The sequence below is a fragment of the Haliotis rufescens genome, unplaced genomic scaffold, assembly GCF_023055435.1.
Source record: "Haliotis rufescens isolate VD_foot unplaced genomic scaffold, xgHalRufe1.0.p SCAF_11, whole genome shotgun sequence".
Lineage (NCBI taxonomy): Eukaryota > Metazoa > Mollusca > Gastropoda > Lepetellida > Haliotidae > Haliotis > Haliotis rufescens.
This window is the reverse complement of record NW_025963791.1, coordinates 24310575-24322274: the sequence shown is the minus strand read 5'-3', so window position 1 is coordinate 24322274 and position 11700 is coordinate 24310575.

Below are 11700 nucleotides of genomic sequence, written 5' to 3'. Positions count from 1 at the left end.
TTCTTCCCACATTAAGTTCACGCGCCGTGGTATGACGGGAATGTTAAACCCAACTAACTCACTTAGTACTCACTCACTCACCCCTTGACCCGACACTTGATCCATCTGATCATACCTGCACAATATATAAAGGTCATTAAACAATCGCGACATTCTACAGAGAGTGGAGAGTTCGGGAAGTGACGTAAAATCCTTACACCTCTCACGTATTCTTTCATCTAGAGGCCACTCCAAATTATTTAAAGTCGAACAAATGAAAGCTGGAACCGACTTTGAAAACTATCTAAACACTATGTTATTATTACATTGTTTCCTTTTTGATTGTCATTATAGATGTTGACGTCAATTGTAATAAGTTATCACTTTATAACAACTAGTTTATTCACACTTACGTTTGGTGACGGATAGTAGTACACTGGACAGGACTCGTTTCATTACGAAGCGACATTAGTTTTAAACGTTTTACTTCCTAGTACCTCCTTTAATCCGACATTGAGCTTATCAAAATGAATTTTTTTTATTAGATTGATTCATTCAACTTTTTGCCATTTCGTTTTTGGTGGCAGTTAATCACAAATAATCGTAATTATGTGGAAAGTCGCAATTGGGAAACAGATTCGCTGCCAAATTTATGAAAAATAATTAAATGTATAATGATTGATTTTTAGTCTGCAAGCTCCAGTGTCAGTTACGGATTCAGTCGTTACAATACCAATATGGACATCTAACGAGGTCGACGCCTCAATATAGTTCCTATATGTTGTAAATATGAGTACAAAATAAATTTAGAAAATAAAAATTATATTATTATAAAAAATAAAAGTATGAAGATACGGCTTAGAATAATAGGTTTATTGTTGCCTAATGACTTAACCTTTCAAACTATAAAATATCCGCCATCAACAACTGTGGCAAGATAAGATAAATGATAAAATGCATTGTTTGACAAGTTTAACATTACATGTAACGTGTATGTGCATGTACACGTCAGGTTTAATATGACATTAATAAATGCTTACAGTTGAAATTTAAACAAGGGCGACCTCAATGCATTATGCATTTGTGCCGTCAGCTGTATCTATTTTTAGATGAGTGAGTGGCTCATACCAGTACAGTTTGTAATGTTAATATAGCAGTTTTAAACTATAAACGTGAATTCACATTTGTAATGGTGTCGATAAGATTCCACTATTTATATAACGACATCCACTGCTTCCGACGAAGCGATGTTTTCAAAGCTCAATGTACAATCTACACGAAGCGTCATAAAATCTCCATACTGACGCATTGTCAGCATAATAATTCGAGCTTAAAACCACAGCGGTCATGGTATAGTGTCCATAAATTATGATCATGTTAAACATTAAACCATAGCTTGTAGTTAAAATCATATTAGGTTAATATTTTGTGGCTTAAAATATAAAAGCTATCACCATGCGCTTATAATGCACACACTTCATAATAACGAGAAATTAACATCAGAAGGGAAAAAGCATCCGATTCAGTGTTATATATTTTCTCATTTATGTTCCCGCACCAGTGCTGTTGTCCCTTTCAGGTAGCTCTTCAGTCTGTGATTTTAAACGCAAAGTTTTCCAAAACCGTATGCAAAATAATATTTGCTTCCACTTGTCTAAAAGACTATACGACTGATGTGTGCATGTTAACTGCCGGGCAAAAGCAGGGAATCTGCTTTAATGACACAATTTAAATCATAGAGTCATCTTTACCCGGGATGGTTAAACTCAATTGTAAGTAAGGAGGTTTTGGAGAGGTTTAAACTTCTTTATCTCCACATTTGTACAGTTATGACATACACTGCCGGACAATGGAACGTATATACACCCATCCCTGGTGGTTGCTAAAATGAAACAAACACGACACGGTGGTTATTCGGTGGTGATGTATTTCATACGGGTATCATAGATGCCACTGGCCCTTAAGTTTGCAGTGTTTCGGAGATTGTTTTCTTCAGCCTAGTAACGTTTTGAAAATGTATTGTATTTGTAATTGTAATCCTATTTTGCAACTGTATACTGTCTTTGCCAAGCACTTTAAAATATAATGAACGTTTCAAACAAATACCAGTTAACAAAGAGAGTGACCAATTAAAAAGCAATCCCAAAGATGTATAAAGTTGCTTCTTTGGTTTTCAAAATAACTCTGCCTATGCTATCATGATTCAAACACGTGAAACTGTGAACACTGCACTTTTCGACGCTTTTGGTTAATTTGTGAAAAACATATACAGTGCTCACACAAGGTCTCAATAATAACACAAGTACAATAAGTATAAATAACATGATTAGCAGGCTTTCAGTTCAAATACTGTATTTGGTTTTGAAAGAACTAGGATCTTTAAATTACAAAATATGTGTTATAAACTTGATACACCGTTTGTTTTCACACACAAAACAGATACGGTAAACCCCTGTTGATCCGGGCGCTGCCGTTCTCATTGAATTAGTCCGGATTAACGAATGCCTGGATTAACGAATCATGGACCGGCAGGACAGTTTTAGCTCACCTTTCAGCGAATACCTGGCATCATCACTATTTGATAATGATAACACATACACGTGATGAAAGTCGGAACAGTACAATGGTCTCTGCTTTCATGCAACGGTTTTCTTTTCGTTTTTATTTACATATATACGGACCCATGATTGATTACCCGGAAAGGAGGAATACCGGATAAACTGATGTCTCATTTTTCAACTATTTGAAGGGTAAATAATTACAAACGCTAACAGTCATCTATATCGGACGTAGATGTTTCAAGCCATGTATAGTAGATAAAGCTTATTACATATCCTGTAAAATATATTCCTAGTGAGTAGTTGAGTTGGTTTCACAGGTATTGTATTTCTGTCATATACGAATGCTATACGTGGAAAATGCTTCTGTAACCTCACGAATATTTTTTGCCTGTGGTGATAATTCGTTTTAACATAGAAATATATTACATATAAAGGATTGCAACGTGAGAGAGTGATAAATATACCAACACTTTCACCCTTTTTAATGCAATATCTAGCCAGATCTTGAGTTTAGACGCCCTCCTGTCTAGTTGTATGTTTTACCTATCTGTCACATTCAGGTCGTAACTGCTGAACTATGACGTATCCGTTATATCTTGTCTCGAAAAAACTCAAAATGATTATTTGTCATGTCGGTGCCTTTGAAAAACTTCGTTTAATCGAATTAATTTAACTCGATATATGATTTAAGACGATGTACTTTAGAATCCAGATAAACTCCATACAAGCAATGTGATGAATTAGAATTATAAAATTTATATTATTATAATTTCATCCTGGGCATTAAAATTGTTCGCGAAGCAGGTAAAATATATGCGTATTTTATTTTACCTCTTTTGGTGCTACAAATTGTATTCAGTAAATTAATTACAAGATCAATACAAACATATTAACAAAAATTATTATTATAGCGATGCCAAGTCGTTGTAAAATGCTACCCTTTGATAATATAGATTAGACAAGCGAATGATGTAATGTTTCTGTAGTCAACAGTTACACTTGCTAGCTGCTTATTATTCTGTATATGTTATTCTCATATTAATCATATTATACATCACGTTATATACAAATTTGCGACATATAATGCATATTAAATTGCTATAGTGCAATATTGTGATTTATATATTTTACCTCTGGAGGATGCATTCATGTTACATTAGAAACAAAACTGTCATAGGTCTTCGATAGGTTATGGAGGTTTAATGTGGAATAGACGCTTTAATATATCGCGGTATAGTTATGTTGTCCCTGGAGCTATATCCAGGTAGGGCTAAAGCTAAGGATGTAATGTGAAAAGTCCTATAGTCAGTCACTGACGCAATATCAGTTTTCCTTCTTTCTGAAGATTCAAGCAGAATTTCCTATCTAGTAATTCTATTTATTCAATCCCTGTTCTAGTCGTCAATCCATCGATGACAGGTTTTATTTAGTTTAAATATGTGTATTAAAAATATATTACTTCTCGTCACGATATGGCTGAAATATTGCCGATGTGACGTAATGCATAAACTCACTCACTCACTCTAATCGTCAATCAAGTTTTCCAATTCATTCATATTGTTCGCATCTATACATTTACGGAATGTGGCCCGGTATTGATGTCCCACAACAAAACATTTAATTACAAACACTCTTTATTCATTAAATTATACATTAATACAGTAAACTACGGTTATAACGAATTCAAGGGACCACTAATTTTAGTTCGTTATAACCGAAGTTCGTTATAAGCATATATACAACATGTATACAACAAATGGCCGGGACTAAAAATAAGTTCGTTACATCTGTCAGTTGGTCATAACTGTAGTTTACTGTATATTTACTGTTATTCCGTGAAATAGTGCGTGACCGTTTGTCCACACGATTCATTGATGACACAACGGTATAGGTAACAGTAAAATAGGCTCATTAGCTATAACTGTAGATATCAGTTTAATCTTTATGCTGCACACATGTCGCATGAAGTATGACGCTATGCCCAGGAAACAAAATGTTTGTCATTCAGGCAAATTATCCTTTACAGACATGAATCGGTATGATACATGTTTATTTTTTATATTTAATTTTTTATTATTTTTCGAGATGACTTTTTACACATATTTGAAGCCGCTAGTGAAAAAATAGATCGGCTGACTTGGCGGAAACATAGCTGTTGTTGGCCTCAAGGTGACAAAGACTACACCCCAGGGGAAAGGATTAGAATGTTATGTTATTCCTAATACATGATTGATTGTGATTGATTTGAACGTTTCAATATCGGTGACAAGGCAATTTCCATCTTAGACGTGAATGTAGACGTTTGTGGAACATGAACTTTTCTTCCATACAGTTTTCATGTCTTCATTTCAGTTATGCTTGCAATTTACTTTTGTGTTAGTTGGTTTTAACATACCTATCTCACACAAGAAGAGTATATCTGTAACGACCATTTATCAAACAGGTTTATTTCAGTATCACTCTTGTAGCACAATCACACAAGAGGTCCGTAAATAAGGTGAGGTGAAATGGGGTTTAACGTCGCGTCCAAGATTATTGCACTTACATAGCGACGTGCATGCACGGGTGTGTGCGGGTGTGTGTGTGGCTGTTTGTACTTGTCCGGACTGATGCCTATTTAATAGTGCTAGCTCACTGTGATATCATGCCACATGAATACCCCACTCAGATATACTCTACTGACTCCGAGCCGCCCAGTCCTTGTTTTCGCCCCTTAATGCCGAGCGCCAGACAGGGTAACAACAAGTACCATCTTGTAACGTATGACGCGGACGGGGATCGAATTCCGGACCTTCCACTCTCCGGGCGGACGCTCTACCACAAGACCACGGAAATGAAATCATTGTCACATGTCTTACAAACACATTTCAGCAATCAGCAATGTCGTGAAGGGACGCGTTCTCATCCCCTTTACGATGTGCACCATGGACACTCTTAAAAATGTATCACTATTCTAACCCGTATGTGTCGAATTACCGATTATATTGTACTCATCGTATAGCCCCAACAGTTGAAATAAGTGAAAACTTACCCCGATAAGTCGAATTCAAGCTTTGTTTCTTATATTATAACTTGTTTCAAGTAATATGACCTTTTAAATCGGCGAGAAACATCTAAGACAGGGCACGATTGATGGCTAGACAGTTATAAGGTCGAGTCGGATGTGTCGACCCCCGGATAAGTCTAACTATTTATTTTGTTCAGAGGGGTCCGAGACAGCGGGTTCGACAGAATTAAAAAAATACGATCTGTCCGTTCCGCACCGCACTGTTTTCTTTTTGTGCACTGTCCAACTAAATATTAAACTGGTAATATACTTACCTGTAGTATATATTCATAATATATTCTCGCCGTACATAGTTTGGTATATCGAGAGATGGAATTTTTGTTGAATATGTGACGTTACAGTTTGACTAAAATGTTACTTCTGAATTTATTAGCATTGTAACAGGTATACTTTTTGACGGCAAATGCTTTCACGCTAACACAAAAGGTAAGGTGGTGATGATATACGATTGTGATGTTCTTGATACGGATACCATAGCTGTGATCTGGACCTAAAGTTTGCAGTGTTTCGGCGACTGTTATCAGCCTAGTAACGTTTACATAACGTTTGTAACTTTTTTGTCAAATCTAATTTTCAAGTGTACACTTTCTTTTGCCCGGCAGTGTATCTTGGATATTGACATATATAGCCCCCATAAATCTATAGTCAACTGCAAATTGCAAGGCTGGAACATAGGTATTATCTTGGTACTAGATATATCATCTGAATAGAACTACATTAACCCTGTGTGGGTTCCGGCTGAAAATAGGTCCCCAGGAACCAATGCGTTTATAAAGAGGCGACTAAATGGTACAGGTCGTTGCTCATAAAATCAATCACTGGATCGTCTGGTCCAGAATCGATACAGGCAACCGTTAAAGACCGACACATCGGATTTGATTCAAACAGTGATAAGTCATACAGGAATTCGCCGACACCGGATAATCAGTTTGACACATCAGATTTCGACTGTACATGTCAACATTTCAACTGTACATGTATGTATACGTATATTCAGCCCTCTTAGGAGGGAGCACGCCAGAAACATATTATTGTTGGTTCGAATACCGGTTCGCCCCGATTATGTTTCTAGGTTTGTCAGCACCATACCTTCGATCGTTGGTTTCACCAAACTGGTAAACGTCTTAGGCCTGCATCATTTCGGGCTTTCCTCCCACATTAAGCTGACACGCCGTGATATAACTGGAATACTGTTCAAAGCGGCGTTATAACCCAACTCACTCATTCGTAGTAGGCCTACAAAGCCTGCTTCTCTTGTCCGGGGCGATGGGTTAGTCCGGTTCTTACAGTATTCGCTCGCCACACCGAAGACATGGTCTCTATGTCTTGTGTCCTCCTCCTGCATGAATATTTCTGAATAACAGACAACACCGGTTCCATGATCCCAAGAAATCGCTGCTGCCAGCAGCGTACACGATTTCAACGGTATCAAAAGCATGAGTCCATGAATCACTATCAAATAGTGATGACACAAGGAGTTGACGAGAAAGTGAAAAGACAGCTTTAACCCCTTTATCACGTGGAGGTTTAAACGCGGACACATGTGATCCAGTGGGTAAGGCTGGCGCAACTTGCTGTCCGGGTTTGCTTCCCATGTGTACCACGATCCACCTATCGTGGGTTCGGATCCCACATTCTCCTTGATTTTGGTCACAACACCCTTGGGTTCAACATGGAATCCGCGCCTCTTTGGACTTTGAAATACAGTAAACTACGGTCATAACGAACTCAAAGGGACCACTACATTTAGTTCGTTATAACCGTAGTTCATAATAATCATATGTACAACGTATTTACAGCAAATGCCCGCAACCGTAAAACGTTACGTTTACGTTATATCCGTCAGTTCGTTATAAGCGTGTTCGTTATAAACGTAGTTTACTGTAACTAAAATATTGTTAAAAGAGGTAACACTCCTTTGACTGTTATGTCCATTACGAATGAACGAATCGATGTCCATAATTGTTTCTTACATAATAATCACAATAATCATAATAATCACCTTTTGATAGAGGGTTTTGTATTTGAAAACCCGCTCATACAATTTGTACATATCTCAGTGTTATTCATGATCGAAACTGAGAACATTATTAACATTATATCGGATTTTATTACAGATAAAAGAATGTTCACATTTCAATACTTGAAAACAAAACCCGGAGATGGTATTTACATTATTTGGTTGTGTCTGGCAATTATGTATCAGTTATACCAAATTTCAATGTTTGTGTTGAAGATATTTGACCTGTGTTACTGTTAAAGAAGGCTACTGTTAGTGTCATACATGGATATTCTTATTGTTATATAGATAATGTCACTGTTATATATGTATATTGTTACTGTTATATAAAGATGGTGTTATTGTTATAGATGAATACTGTTACTTACGAAATAAACGGTGAATGGTTCTTTATCGTACAAGAAACGATTGTACGATAAACTACGACCACGAGTCATTTATATAAAGTCTTATATGAGATTTCAATATTATGTACAACTGTTTTAAGGATGTTAATAAAATATTCAACCTTTAATGATGATTCACTGAATACAATCCGACCTCGGCAATGTCGGAGAAGTCCATTTTATGAACAGGGGGCTAAGTTTGGTTAAGTATTTCCACAATATTTTTACAATTTGCACATCGATTATCTGTGCCTCATCTCCTAATACCGATTGCCATATCTCTCCCACTTCGGGATTCGATCGTTCGACCATAGCGTATATCTGCTTTGCCAAGCTACATGTATGGGGGACAACTCAACAGACACTTTCCTCTAAAAGATAACGTCATTCAATTTACGACGTCAGCAAGTTGCGGGCGTATATCCGAATCTCCAGAAATTACGTCAAGATAGATCAATGTTTTATCATGAAATAAACCACGCTTCGTTCTTCATTGTTCTTTATGATTTATCGTGTAGCTATCATATATTATCATAGATGTATACGGTTACTGTTACATATGGATACAAGTACTTTTACATAAATACTGTTACTGTTACTATAGATAGATAGATAGATAGATAGACAGACAGACAGACAGACAGACAGACAGACAGACAGATAACCATCAGTATCATAACAAGAATTTCCTCAGATGTGACACGAAATATAACCTAATTTAGGCTATGAAACATACATGCGAAACACACACTTTCACATTATATTAATCATAACAAGTTACGTAAAGCTTAACATCACAAGGCTTAACGTCAGATAAGTAACGGGAAGGTTCATATGATGCTTAACATCACAATCACAACATGACGGTTACTATGAAGCTCAAAATAACATCCTTAACAGAGCCTTTCGTATCATGTTTGACATACGATAATCAACATGGCATACGATGCTTAACATCAGAGACCCAACACGACACATCTTTTGATGTTTAACATCAGGTTCTCGATATGACTGTTCACACATAATATAAACACACTTAAACCTTTAGATACAAAACTTAATATTTAAAGTTGTACTTTCATGATGGTACTTATCATTAGCTTTCTTCAAAGTTAACATCATATATTCAATGTGGGTTGTCTTGTCCAGACTCAATTATATACAGATCGCCGTCATACAGCTAGAGTGCGGCGTTAAACAACAAACAAATGTTCAATGTGATCTTAGACAGATATTTAACACCATATATTAAACATGACTTTACATATAATACCCAATATGCACTTAAACATGCTATTTAATAATCAACTTAAAAGAGGTTGAAACAACAATGCTGAATTTCAAGAACACCCGCTTCTTTTATATTACTATAGTTAATCTGCCATGGCATGAAAGAAAATGAAAGAATGTGTTCTTTAGCATCTTTGAAGTAGTATATAACTATGTGTGGGAGCGATATACTAAACACAGTGGCAATAATTATATGTCTATGGTATCAGTACCATGTCTAGCCAGGTGATTCTTCACAGATGATTGATAAACTTTCCGTCGACATGAAACAACCATGCTGGATTTCAACTTAATCTAAAGTCTTTGTTCATATGGATAAACCAACTTAAAGGTGTCTGGGATCTGTATTTAGAATGTGTTGGATATGTTCATCATTAATTACACTTGTCGTTTTGTTCCCCCAAATCACCCATATTTGATTTCTCACAATGTATAGGTACAGTTATTAGAGCGTATGTCAGTCTGTGAATATGTCACATCAATACGTGGTTAATAATAAACCAAAATCGTTCACCTCTCATTATTGCACGCTATTAATCGTTCTTGTTTTCTCTGTCAAATGTCAGTTAAGACTGACACGACCAACACTATGTCGCATCGACACACTGTATAGACTAAATGCCACGGAAATATTTAAATGAGCGCAAGGATATATACAACAAAAAAACAGACAGACAGACAAGATTTTTTTAACATCTCACTTTTACATACAATCCGTACAGAGATGCTATAAGGGTGATATAGTAAAACGTAATCCATGGTAAGGATGCTTTCTACGAATAAGAATTAAAAAGCAGACTTTGGAAGTATAAAACACACACCGGCATCACTGAATATAAAAAGCGTGTCGATATCAGGCTCATCTAAAACATTCTGGAACTGAACAATACATTCATTAAAAAGACTTGCCCTGATATCGTCACCTAATATGCAGTGAAATAAAACATGCACCTCGTCTTCTACGCTGTGGAAAACTTTCTATTTTGGACAGGTATACCGTCATACCGACCGGTTTCCACTTAAATAGAGGTGAAAACTGTACTTGATAAAATCATATCTAGTGACTACTTTGCAGTGCCAATGTATGTTAGGACCAGTTAGGACGTTTTGTCCAGTTATTCGTATAGTCTACCTTCATTTTATCAATAAGAACCACAAGGGTTGAGTCGTTGTAAGGGTCCTTACTTTCCTGATTGTCATAACACACATGGTGTGGTGCGATATGCAAACTGAACAATAATACATGACATTGTTTCGGACTTCAAATTCAAAACATTTACAAAGTAAATTACAAAACAAAAGTGTTTTATTTGTTTACCAAGTGTTGTGAACCTACAAAGCAGATCACCATGACAACATGATGGTGAAGCAGATGGGGAATAATCATCTAGCTTTGTCAATAGCAGAAGTTCTGCGGTGAGACGAATATTTACCAAAATGTTTACCACAAACAATATTTATGGTCATTGTTTTTTAGAGAATATATGCTGTCACGTTATGGCCAATTCAGATCGGGTACTTACCTTTCTAAAACTGTCAGCTACACTTATCCTAACATTTCCAAACTGACATTATAAACAGTCATACAACTATGAAAGCGTGAACTATTAATGGTATATATATCTGTATGTATATTAAAGCATTCAAATATAAATATCAAAGATGGATAAGAATAACATTCGTTTCTTTTGTTGGATGATTGAATGGTAATTAACAAATTGTGTTTTATCAAGATATAATTGTTTCCGAATAATGACGATATGTTAGATAGTTTTGAGAAAATAACACAAGTAATAACGAATTGTTTGATATCATACTTGCACTGTAAAGTCTTTTTTCTCAGTCGTCCCTTTTCGACATTGCTTTCTGGGCTGATGCATGTGATACAGCACATACTAAGGAAAGAAGCATTCTGACACTGTTTGTTTTTAATCTATAAAATAAATGAAATATAAAATGAATAAATATATTTCATATCTATCGTCTAGTAACTTAAGTTTGGCTTTCAAGAAAGTTACATTCATCACTTTTTCGAAGCATGGTTCATATTGAAGACTTCAGCTAATTCTACGTTATGATTTTCTACAAACATGGGAAAAAATGAATCGGAGCTAATTAGTCAGGTTCCCAGTCAAACATGCATGTGAAGTGATAAAAGCTTTCACATTTCCTACATTTGCGATAATGTTTCATCCTGTGTGTTTGCATACGTAGAACTGAATTGATACCCATAACATGATCAAATGAAGCGCTACTCCCCTACGTGTTGAGCGAATTACAGACTGTTTTCTCAAAGATATAAACTACTTTTCTTATCTCACTTCTTTGTCCAAGAAAAGTCTTTCTAGTTTATTTCTAATTTCTATCTCGGCTTAAGAGATATGGAGTGCAAATGGG